Source organism: Rhinichthys klamathensis, unplaced genomic scaffold, assembly GCF_029890125.1.
Source record: "Rhinichthys klamathensis goyatoka isolate OS25496 unplaced genomic scaffold, OSU_Roscu_1.1 h1tg000035l_1, whole genome shotgun sequence".
Classification (NCBI taxonomy): Eukaryota; Metazoa; Chordata; class Actinopteri; order Cypriniformes; family Leuciscidae; genus Rhinichthys; species Rhinichthys klamathensis.
The window spans coordinates 654,607-667,500 of NW_026606583.1; the positions used below are offsets into that span (position 1 = coordinate 654,607).

General features: G+C 46.4%; 1 non-coding gene across 1 annotated transcript; it reads right to left on the minus strand.

The window, feature by feature from the left end:
* Positions 1-1,424: 1,424 nt before the first annotated feature.
* Positions 1,425-1,506, minus strand: trnal-uag (transfer RNA leucine (anticodon UAG)). The gene has a single exon. It is a non-coding gene; the product is annotated as a tRNA-Leu (tRNA).
* Positions 1,507-12,894: the final 11,388 nt, after the last annotated feature.

A 12,894-nucleotide genomic window follows, 5' to 3' on the forward strand; every position in this document is an offset into this window, starting at 1 on the left:
CAAGGAAAGCAAAAGCGGCAGGGTTTGGAAGAGACCGGGAGCAAGCAGTGTCACTTCTCCAGTGTTTTCGCTTAGGCTTAGCAGCCACGAGTGCCTTCTAAAATTCTGTCTTGGCAGCGGTGGGATTTAACCCACGCCCCCGAAGAGACTGGAGCCTTAATCCAGCGCCTTAGACCGCTTGGCCACGCTACCTTTCCGTGGGCCATTTTCGCCAATTTTTTCTTTTAATGTCTCTCTTCTCCACAGTTAAATCCGTCGAAATTCTACGTGCCTTGAAGGAGCACCTCGACAGGTGGAAAGGCCTCCTAAATACAGGGGGGACGCAGTTACACTCCTGGAGGCCCCCTCCCTGCAGATTGCAATTCCATCTCTAATCAAACACACCTGAATTACCTAATCAAAGCCTTTGGGCCATCCTCCAAAATGGCAGCCAGCTGTGTCGCAGTTAAACTCAAAATCATGAGGTAGCTGTCAAATCACCAAAAAAATCTCAATGAGTCAAATTGGCTAACTCCATCATTATAGACTAGACATTTGTTATTATTATGTTTAAATTCATTTTTGAAGTGACATTATTGCTGTCCCTGATTCAAGAGGGTGCAGATTTTCAGCCGCTTTTGCGCCTTTTCGGAGCACACTTAAGGTGTCTGGACCTCTTTAAAATCACTGCTGGCAGCGGTGGGATTCGAACCCACGCCCCCGAAGAGACTGAAGCCTAAATCCAGCACCTTAGACCCCTCGGCCACGCTACCCTGACGAGGCTCATTTCGTGGGCCGTTTTCTGGCCATTTTTTTTTTCATAAATAGATTAAACGTTGGGTGCGGACCTTTATCGTCAGGCTCTGAAGCACGCCGAGTTTGGCCAAGAAAAGCAAAAGCGGCAGGGTTTGGAAGAGTCCGCGAGCAAGCAGTGTCACTTCTCCAGTGTTTTCGCTTAGGCATAGCAGCCACGAGTGCCTTCTAAAATGCTGTCTTGGCAGCGGTGGGACTTCTCCACAGTTAAATTCGTCGAAATTCTACGTGCCTTGAAGGAGCACCTCGACAGGTGGAAAGGCCTCCTAAATACAGGGGGGACGCAGTTACACTCCTGGAGGCCCCCCTCCCTGCAGATTGCAATTCCATCTCTAATCAAACACACCTGAATTACCTAATCAAAGCCTTTGGGCCATCCTCCAAAATGGCAGCCAGCTGTGTCGCAGTTAAACTCAAAATCATGAGGTAGCTGTCAGATCACCAAAAAAATCTCAATGAGTCAAATTGGCTAACTCCATCATTATAGACTAGACATTTGTTATTATTATGTTTAAATTCATTTTTGAAGTGACATTATTGCTGTCCCTGATTCAAGAGGGTGCAGATTTTCAGCCGCTTTTGCGCCTTTTCGGAGCACACTTAAGGTGTCTGGCCCTCTTTAAAATCACTGCTGGCAGCAGTGGGATTCGAACCCACGCCCCCGAAGAGACTGGAGCCTAAATCCAGCGCCTTAGACCCCTCGGCCACGCTACCCTGACGAGGCTCATTTCGTGGGCCGTTTTCTGGCCATTTTTTTTTTCATAAATAGATTAAACGTTGGGTGCGTACCTTCATCGTCAGGCTCTGAAGCACGCCGAGTTCGGCCAAGGAAAGCGGCAGGGTTTGGAAGAGACCGGGAGCAAGCAGTGTCACTTCTCCAGTGTTTTTGCTTAGGCATAGCAGCCACGAGTGCATTCTAAAATTGCTGTCTTGGCAGCGGTGGGATTCGAACCCACGCCCCCGAAGAGACTGGAGCCTTAACCCAGCACCTTAGACCGCTCGGCCACGCTACCTTGTGAGGGCACCTTCCGTGGGCCATTTTCGCCAATTTTTTCTTTTAATGTCTCTCTTCTCCACAGTTAAATCCGTCGAAATTCTACGTGCCTTGAAGGAGCACCTCGACAGGTGGAAAGGCCTCCTAAATACAGGGGGGACGCAGTTACACTCCTGGAGGCCCCCCTCCCTGCAGATTGCAATTCCATCTCTAATCAAACACACCTGAATTACCTAATCAAAGCCTTTGGGCCATCCTCCAAAATGGCAGCCAGCTGTGTCGCAGTTAAACTCAAAATCATGAGGTAGCTGTCAGATCACCAAAAAAATCTCAATGAGTCAAATTGGCTAACTCCATCATTATAGACTACACATTTGTTATTATTATGTTTAAATTCATTTTTGAAGTGACATTATTGCTGTCCCTGATTCAAGAGGGTGCAGATTTTCAGCCGCTTTTGCGCCTTTTCGGAGCACACTTAAGGTGTCTGGACCTCTTTAAAATCACTGCTGGCAGCGGTGGGATTCGAACCCACGCCCCCGAAGAGACTGAAGCCTAAATCCAGCACCTTAGACCCCTCGGCCACGCTACCCTGACGTGGCTCGATTCGTGGGCCGTTTTCTGGCCATTTTTTTTTCATAAATAGATTAAACGTTGGGTGCGGACCTTTATCGTCAGGCTCTGAAGCACGCCGAGTTTGGCCAAGAAAAGCAAAAGCGGCAGGGTTTGGAAGAGTCCGCGAGCAAGCAGTGTCACTTCTCCAGTGTTTTCGCTTAGGCATAGCAGCCACGAGTGCCTTCTAAAATGCTGTCTTGGCAGCGGTGGGACTTCTCCACAGTTAAATTCGTCGAAATTCTACGTGCCTTGAAGGAGCACCTCGACAGGTGGAAAGGCCTCCTAAATACAGGGGGGACGCAGTTACACTCCTGGAGGCCCCCCTCCCTGCAGATTGCAATTCCATCTCTAATCAAACACACCTGAATTACCTAATCAAAGCCTTTGGGCCATCCTCCAAAATGGCAGCCAGCTGTGTCGCAGTTAAACTCAAAATCATGAGGTAGCTGTCAGATCACCAAAAAAATCTCAATGAGTCAAATTGGCTAACTCCATCATTATAGACTAGACATTTGTTATTATTATGTTTAAATTCATTTTTGAAGTGACATTATTGCTGTCCCTGATTCAAGAGGGTGCAGATTTTCAGCCGCTTTTGCGCCTTAGACCAGCGCCTTAGACCGCTCGGTCACGCTACCTTGTGAGGGCACCTTCCGTGGGCCATTTTCGCCAATTTTTTCTTTTAATGTCTCTCTTCTCCACAGTTAAATCCGTCGAAATTAGACGGTTTTTAAAGAGGGCCAGACACCTTAATGGCGCTTTTCCACTGCTGGTACGGCTCGGTTCGGCTCGGTACGGTTCGACTCGGCGCGGAACGGTTCGGCTCGCTTCGCTTTTCCACTGCGTGGTACGACTCGACTCGGTACGGCACGGTTCGGTTCGCTTTAGCTCGGTTGCTTTTCCACCGCAGTTAGTACCTCTAGATAGTCCATAAAAATAAAAAGCGTCCATTCAGTAAACGGGGCGCGGCGATTAGGACGGGGGTTGGCGGACGAGCGCGCTGACCCCCCGAAATTTTTGGGGGGTCGGCCGACGCCGCAGGCCGACCCTCCCCGGGCGCCCGACCCACGCGGGCAGGGTCGGGGTGACCCGACCCCCTCAGGGGCCCGACGGGAGTGACCCGAAGCCCGAGGCCTACCCAAGCAGTTCTGCCTTCGTCCTTGGTGGGGCGCCACACGTGCCCCGTCCCGCTAACCCATTATTTGTCCGATTGACCACTAGAGTGACCAGACCCCCCCCCACCCCCGTCCCACTAACCCACTTTTTGTCCAATAACCCACTATATGGCGGAAATGCCCCCCCATCACGCGCCCTAGCCCGTGCTTCTAGCTCCCCCACGGTCCGAGATACGGGGCCCAACAGAAAAGGGTGCACTTCAGAAGGAAGGGTCCCAGAGGCTCGGGACTCTGGGGTCTGAGAGGGCCCCTAGTGACCCCTCACCACCCCAAAGGACGATCCGCTGGGACTCGTCATTTCCGAGATATTGACCGTTTTGTCCAAAAGACCCTTATGTATAAGTGGGTGTATCTTGGGGGTGGAGCCGAGTTGGAGCTCCAAACTCCGGGTGTGAGTAGGGCCCTTTAGGTCCCTTCGGAACCCACCGTCCCCAGCTTCTAGGTCCTTCCGGTTCCGAGATACGGCAACTTCCTGTCCAGTTTGACCGGGTGTATCTCGGGAACAAAGCCGAGTTCGAGCTCCAAACTCGGGGTGTGGGGAGGGCCGATGGGTCCCCTTCAGACCCCACCGTCCCCAGCTCCTAGGTCCTTCTGGTTCCGAGATACGGCCACTTCCTTTCCAGCTTTGACCGGGTTTATCTCGGGAACCAAGCCGAGTTTGGGCTCCAAACTCTTGGTGTGGGGAGGGCCCATGGGTCCCCTTCAGACCCCACCGTCCCCAGCTCCTAGGTCCTTCTGGTTCCGAGATACGGCCACTTCCTTTCCAGGTTTGACTGGGTGTATCTCGGGAACCAAGCCGACTTGGAGCTCCAAACTCTGGGTGTGTAAAGGTACCCATGGGCCCCCCAGGACCCCAGAGTATGGAGCCCAAAGTCGGCTTGGTTCCTGAGTTATGCCCGGTCAAAAAGTGCTAAGAACTAAGCCGGGTAGAGCAACTGTCCGCGAAGCCTATATTTGGTACAATGGAATAAATGCTACGTGGGATCATCCCAAGAAGCCACTATTTGTCCAATAACCCACTATTTTTGTAAAATACTAACCCCGCCCTTCATTCAACAAGCTGCAATCGGACAGAATCCCACGTGCCATCGATTGAATGGGGATTCAGAGAGTTTCTCTGATAGACATTTGAATTAAAGTTGCTGTCATGATGAAAACCATTTTACTGCACTCAGGGGCCTCCCCTGAGTCCGTAGCACCAAGTCTCATCCCATAATTCCACTGACCGCGAAACCACTATTTTTACAATGGAACAAATGCTACGTGGGATGTCCATAGCTCTGGTCAGGAAGGGTCTAGAGCCTCCATTTTTGCACTCAGGTCTAAGTCCCATCACCCTCTAACAGAATCCAGAGTTTCAAGAAGATTGGAGAAACTCAAAATCTCGACCCGAAAAAACCGACAGGGGGTATATGTTATATCCCTGTCGGTTTTTTCGGGTCGGAAAAAAAGGTTTCTCCAATCTTCTTGAAACTCTGGATTCTGTTAGAGGGTGATGAGACTTAGACCTGAGTGCAAAAATGGAGGCTCTAGACCCTTCCTGACCAGAGCTATGGACATCCCACGTTGCATTTATTACATTATAAAAAAATAATGGGTTCGTGGTCAGTGGAATTATGGGATGGGACTTGGTGCTACGGACTCAAGGGGGGCCCCTGAGTGCAGTAAAATAGTTTTTATCATGATTTGGAACTTTCATTAATATGTGTTTCACAGAAAATGTGTCCCATCCCACGTAGCATTTATCACAGTACCAAAACGTGGTTTCAAGGACACCCATTTTAATGCAAACTAAACACTGAAATGACTTGAAAATTAGTGAGATGTGTTCAGTGGAGTGTGCTTAGTACAGTAGAGGTGGTTGGGCCTGAAAAAGTAGTTTTTAATCATCTGGAAGTCCCGTTGGAGACATGGGTGACAGCCATTTAACCACTGAACGTATGGGAATGTTTGTTTTTCTCGAATATCTCAAAAACCACACGGCGAAAAAAATTCAAACTCGGGTCGTCTGTAGGCCTCGAGGAGCCCTATCCAATGAGCCCACCCCCGTCCCCGAGGGCCTCGGGGCCTGGGAGTTACGTCCGGTCAAAGTCGCAGCTTTGTCGGCTTATATCTCGAGAACCCCTGGCTCAATGTTCCCCAAACTCTAATAGATTGTAGTGCTGGACGGGCCCTTTCGAATGAGCCCACCCCCGAGGTCCAACTCGCCCGGGTCCCCGAGTTATAGCCGTTCAAAGTCGGGGGACCCAGCGAACGGCGAACCACTAGGGGGCGTCCCCGCGGCCCGCCATAGCCCTGGTTCGAGTCGGGGCCCCCGTGGGACCTCCTCACCCCAATTTGAGCTCTCTGGGTCTTCGCGTTCCCGAGATATGAGCGATTTTGTTCCCGAGATCGTGACGTCATCAGCGGGCGCCATTTTAGAACGCGCCCGACGGTTTTCGGCTAATATCTCCGCGAAAACACGGCCAAAATTCATAATTTTTTATCATTCTTTTCAGCTCAACTAGACGGTTCCAAAGAGCCCAGCCACGGCCGGATCCGTTGCGTTTTCGCTTAGATAAATGTGTATTTTCATCTCCATCTCTGGCCCCCGGGGGCCCACGGGGCCGTGGGTGGTCTCAAAGTAAAGGTCTCGTCCCCCTCTAAACGAGATACAATTTTGGTGTCCGTAGGACCCAGTGGGACATCACCAAAAATTAATACGTCGCTGCTCACATCAGTCACCAAGCACAATCAATGGCCTCATCACAAACGGGGGTTGGGAAACGCTTAGAAAGCGGCTAGGGCCCTCAAACTCGGGGGCCCCATTTAGGGACGGGAGACGACGGAACTCGCCGAGTTTCGGGCTCCTGCGACCTTCCGTCTCCTCACGGGAGCGCGTTCCGTCGGTTTGACCTTTTTGACCCCGTGACGTGTTTTTCACCCTTTCGACCGCCGAACGAGGCCCCAGGGCCACCAAACTTTTAGGGCCGCACCAGGGGGCCGTGGCGAGAAGGAAAATGGCGTCCCCTAGTCCAGGGGTTCCCAAACTTTTCAGCCCACGACCCCCAAAATAAAGGTGCGAGTGACTCGCGACCCCTACTATCCTCGGAGGTGGTTAAAGTATACAAACATTGCGTGAAACTGTGCACACGCACTAATAGGCATACTTACAACACAGAAGAACACAACAGTCAAAACAACCATTATATTATTTTATATTATACTACAGGGCTGTTACATGCTTGATTCTGATTGGTTGAGAACGTTATAAGGTGTGCAATTATTTTCAGGGAAACGCACGGCTAAAGTAGTTTTGACCGCATTACAGTTCCATATCACTGCGCGTAGTAATAACTGTAATAACGGAAAATAGGGTACAATTCATAACAAGAAAAAACATGCAGCCCCATGCGCTTGATCTGCAATTTTTTAATGTCTAACTTCACAATAAATGGACACATGCAGTTTAATTTTAATAAAAATTAAACTGCACGGGTTTTCGTTATTATTCTATAACAAATAAACAATTATTGATAGGCCTACTTGTTAAAAGGGCTTTGTGTTTCATTTAGCCTATTAGCTCGAGTGTGCACTATTTTTCTAATAATTCAACGGCCTGTCGTCAATTATTCCTTACTTAAATATTAACATCTCCTAATGAGATGGATGGGCACAATATCGTTGCGCACAACGGCGCACACGCACAAATAGGCCTATCTAAAAACGAGCATGTTTACAACAAAAAAATGAACACAACAATCAAACAACTCTAATATTGTTTTATAGTAATTTACTCATTACTTTCATTTAAATATTAGCCTAACATCTCCTAATGAGATGGATGGGCACAATATCGTTGCGCACAAAGGCGCACACGCACAAATAGGCCTATCTAAACACGAGCATGTTTACAACAAAAAAGAACACAACAATCAAACTATAATACTGTTTTATAGTAATTTACTCATTACTTTCATTTAAATATTAGCCTACCATCTCCTAATGAGATGGATGGGCACAATGCTTGGAGCACAGCAAGTCCATTCTTGGTTTAATTTTGGAGACCGCCACTCGGAGTTCATCCTCCACATTCAGTCGCGATCTGTGTTTATTTTTAATGTACGTGAGTGCCGAGAAAGTCTTTTCGCACAAGTAGGTAGTGCCAAAAGGCATCAGTACATCCATAGCGGCCTTGGATAGCTGTGGGTATTCCTTCTCGACAGAAATCCAGAACTCAGCCAGCGTCTTGGAATTAAACGCTGTTTTTAAGGTTCGGTCGCTTGACAGTTCAACCAATGCGTCCTCCAGGTTGGATGTCAGATGATTAGCCCTTGTTACAGTGAACGGTGATCTTACCCAGTCATATTGTTCTGGAGCTGTTTCCTTTGGGAAATATTTGTTGAAGTGTTCCAGTAGGGATTGAAGGTGAGTAGTGATAGACTTCATCACTATGTTAACACTCAGTTCATTTTCCTCAATGAATTCGTCCAGCTCAGAAAACATGTCAATCCTACCCATTTCAACTCGCTCAGTCCAGCGCTCAAGTTTTCTCGTGAATGCGTAGATTTTATCATTCAGTGACATGATGCTTGTGTTTTCACCTTGCAATGACATATTAAGGCCATTCAGTTTTTCAAATATGCAAGACAAATACGCTAGCCTTGTTAACCAGTCAGGATCAGTGAGGTGGTCAGCGAGCTGGGACGCATGCTCCATCAGAAATAAGCGCACTTCGTCCCGCAGCTCAAACAGGCGGCTGAGCACATTCCCTCGCGAAAGCTACCTGACTTCTGTGTGGAGCAGCAAGCACTCATGCTCCGATCCCAGTTCGTGACAGAGAGTGGCAAACAGCCTGATATTGAGTGGACGCGCTTTTATGTAGTTGACAATTTTTATCGCGGTTTCAAGAACACGTTTAAGTTCTGGGTCAAGGGTTTTGCTCGCAAGAGCTTCTCTGTGTATAATGCAATGCGTGAAATTTATGTGAGGCGCCACTTGCAAGACTCTTGCTTTAAGACCTTTCTTTTTCCCCAGCATCGCTCCAGCACCATCTGTACACACACCGATGCACTCACCCCAAGACAGTCCCTCTTCTTTTAGTTTGTTGTCAACTTTTGTGAAAATGTCCTCGCCTGTGCACGTTCCCTCAAGCGCGGTGCAAAACAGAATGTCCTCGTTAAGTTTTCCGTCAAAACTGTATCTGATGAATACAAGCAGCTGGGGAGAGTTTGATACATCTGTGGATTCATCTAATTGTAAAGCATATTTCCCTTTCTTCACTCTGTCCACCAGCTGACACTTTATGTCCTGGGCCATGTCGGAGATGCGCCGGGCAATAGTCCCGTTAGACAGAGGCACTGCTTCTAGCTCACGGGCCAGTTTATCCCCATGCATAGCCCGACTTATTGCTATAGCAGCGGGTTTGATAAGGGTTTCACCGATCGTGTGTGGCTTTTTTGCCAGTGCAATTAAATATGCCACCTCATATGATGCCTGTTGAGCTTTGGCAGGGATTGTTGTTTGTTTAGTTAGAACTTTCTTTTGGCCTTGCAACTCTCGCTCCTTTCGTCGGAAAAAATCTACTGGTTTAGCAGCAAGAGAGGGGTGCTTGGTTTTCAAGTATCGTAGCATTTTTACAGGCTTTAGGCTTTCATGTGCACACACTGGGGATGTTGTACTTCGTTGATGATGACGCATGTGAATCCATACTGGATAAATTCGTCTCGATACTTTCGACACTTGGAGGAAGGCTGATCCGACTGCTGATGGATGTGCTCTTTATGCACACGCCGGCCTCTTTCCGTATCTGAGGTCGATGGCATTTCCGACGGTGGTAGGCCTACTTCTCCACTCTCCTCCACTGGCACCTCTGCTGGCCTTCCTTTGTTGTCTTTGGTCGATATTAACCAACGTTTCATTTCGAAAACAATATTATCCTATACTTAAACCTAAAAAAATACCTTGCGCTACGTGTCAGAAAGACTTTATCTTGGTGCTGTAGTAAAGTGACCGCTAATTGTCGTTAATCTCTCGTCATTACCTCAGGCTCAGGACCAACGGCTTTTTTTTTATTTGTATGTTTTTATTTTTTATTTTTTTTATTTAACAACTATTTTTTTGTATTTTGTTACAATTATGGATACAATATGCTATTTCTAATCGTTATATATATATTATATATATATATATATATATATATATATATAATTTTTTTTTTTAGCCTATTATTTTTTTTTATTTAGGGACTGTTCGTTTTTTATTTAAGGGGCCACCGGAGGAGTTTTGAGATCTGTAGTCAAAAAACTTGACCCTCCCTTCGCCAGTAATACATTTTTCCATGACCCTCCAAAATGATTGTGAAAAAGGCATGACCCTCCCCGATAATTTATTGATTGCTGGTTTGCGGTTGGCAAAGATGCTCAGATAGCCATTGTTTTTTTTTTACAAAATGACAAACGACTAAACTCCTACTTTCTCGTTTTACTAAGGCTGTAACGATGGACCAAACCTACAACTCGGTTCGTATCATGATTTTTTATTTTAGATTTTAAAAAAAAGAAGAAAAATCATGTTTTCGGTGCTGATGCAGTGGTGACGCGTTCATGTAACAAGGGTGGCGCTCCCAATAAAGTATCTAAAAGCTGCCACAAAGAACCGGCAAAAGTAATGATTATGAATATGTCAAATAGTATAGCAGGGAGAGATATTAATTGTTTATTAATAAACAAGGTTTTTCTGTGTCAGTGTGTCGGCTTCAAGATGAATTTCACGATGCTGACTCGCCATCTTCACAGTAAGGCGCCAGAGAGAAATGCAGATTTCATACGGATTACATAAGCAGAGAGCAGTCTGTTTTTCGTTTTTAAATGTTCTGTTTAAAAGTTGACATCAAGCTTTCTATATATTTCTCAATTCTGTGAGGCAAGTAGCTACATTATACGCTGAGTTTCGGTTCATGAGAAAGAGTCCAGTTCACGCGCCGGCGACTCCATGTCATGATGATCTATTTTCTACTATATTTACTTCTTATTCATTAATCCAGGTAATTGGTTGATGAAACATTAATTAAAATTTAGATACAATTAATAAAAAACGAAATTTACTTTAAAGAAAGGCTTTGTGCTTTCTGAAGTCTCTGTGGAAGTTTTAAAGTCGCTTTCAGAGCGGTCATGTCCGAAACGGAGAACTGTCACGTCCGTATTGTTTTTTTCCTCATAAATGCGAACACGAAAAATAAAATAAAATAAAGGATATTTTATGTTCTGTGGAGGCCGACCCTTCTTTATCCGGTTATTAGCGTACTTTTGTTTTGTGTAATTCAGTGTAATTCGTAGAATTATTAAAAAATATTTTGCCACATAAAAGTTAAAGATTTTTTGTGTCACGTCACATGTGTATTTCGCTCATATTAAATATAAAACGCATGTGTAGACTGATATTTTTCTAATGTCTTGACTCCTTTGGGGGTATGGATAGCCTATATAAACAGACGTTTCAGTATTAAATACATTTTCTGATCATTTATATTTCAAGTTTTGACTGCAAATGTCACGTCCATAACGCTGGAATTGCCCAATTTTAAATAATTTATCCTCAAATAGTTCTTTGGTGTAGGTCTGCGTATTTCCGATTATTTTAACTTCAAATAATACTAATAGTAATTTAAAAATGTGATAGCCCTACGTCACATCACACTCCACTGTTATGGTGGCAATTTCAGTATTTACTCACTAACATTGTTGTGGAAACACAATAAGAATGGAAACTAAAATATGGAAGTATCGTGCTACAGCGCACATTATATCAGCTGCAGTTCTGGCGCTTCAGTCCCAATACACTCAAACACTCAACGTACATTCATATCACATGTTAATGCAGCGGTAGAGTTACACTCACAGGACACTGCACTTATTCGTAATCACAAAAGTTAATTATTAAATCGTGCTTTAAAGCTATGCCAGGTAAACATTTCATTGGCGTTCTGTACATGATGTACTTTTTCTGAGCGCGCACTGTCAGACAGCGCTAAACTGGATTTTTGTTGGGAGACCCATCTGATAGCGATGGGGAACCGAGACCGAGAGAGCTACAAAGCTACATGGAAAAAATATTTGAAATTTTGCTGTTTTCATGGATACAAAAAGTTGAATGACCCTCCCCTCAACAAAGAATAAAAATACACCCTCCCCTATTTTCCTCCGGTGGACCTTTCCATAAATACCGAACGGTCCCTTGGAAATCATCTCGCGACCCCCCCTCGCTGTCTCACGCCCCCCCGGGGGGTCGCGACCCCTACTTTGGGAACCACTGCCCTAGTCGATCGGACGTTTCTAAGCGAAGTCCGCGAAACCGTTGTGGTGATTCATTTAATGGGCGAGTGGGATTTTCATGGAAAGGTCCCAGGGGCCCCAAATTCGGCACGGTGACCCCTGGGCCCGCCCCGAGCGACGTACCGAAAGCACCGGGCCCTAGAGTAAAGGCAAATATATTTTAGCCTCTATGCAAAATCTCTCCCTCGAGGCTGTTTCACTCTCACACTGAAAGAGCCTTTCAGGCCTTTAAATGATTTGATGGCGGGGGAGGGGCGATTTTTTGCAAAGGCCCTCGAGTTCCAGGATTCGGGGCCCCGCGTCAGGGGCCCCTGGAGAGTCGGAATCCAAAGTCCCGGGGTGCCACGACCCTCCGTCTGCGTACAGGGGCCGTCCCACGGCCATTTGCAGGCATGTCGGTTTTGGCCACTTTTTCGGCATTTTCGGCCAAAATGGCAGCCAGCTGTGTCGCAGTTAAACTCAAAATCATGAGGTAGCTGTCAGATCACCAAAAAAATCTCAATGAGTCAAATTGGCTAACTCCATCATTATAGACTAGACATTTGTTATTATTATGTTTAAATTCATTTTTGAAGTGACATTATTGCTGTCCCTGATTCAAGAGGGTGCAGATTTTCAGCCGCTTTTGCGCCTTAGACCCAGCCCCTTAGACCGCTCGGCCACGCTACCTTGTGAGGGCACCTTCCGTGGGCCATTTTCGCCAATTTTTTCTTTTAATGTCTCTCTTCTCCACAGTTAAATCCGTCGAAATTCTACGTGCCTTGAAGGAGCACCTCGACAGGTGGAAAGGCCTCCTAAATACAGGGGGGATGCAGTTACACTCCTGGAGGCCCCCCTCCCTGCAGATTGCAATTCCATCTCTAATCAAACACACCTGAATTACCTAATCAAAGCCTTTGGGCCATCCTCCAAAATGGCAGCCAGCTGTGTCGCAGTTAAACTCAAAATCATGAGGTAGCTGTCAGATCACCCAAAAAATCTCAATGAGTCAAATTGGCTAACTCCA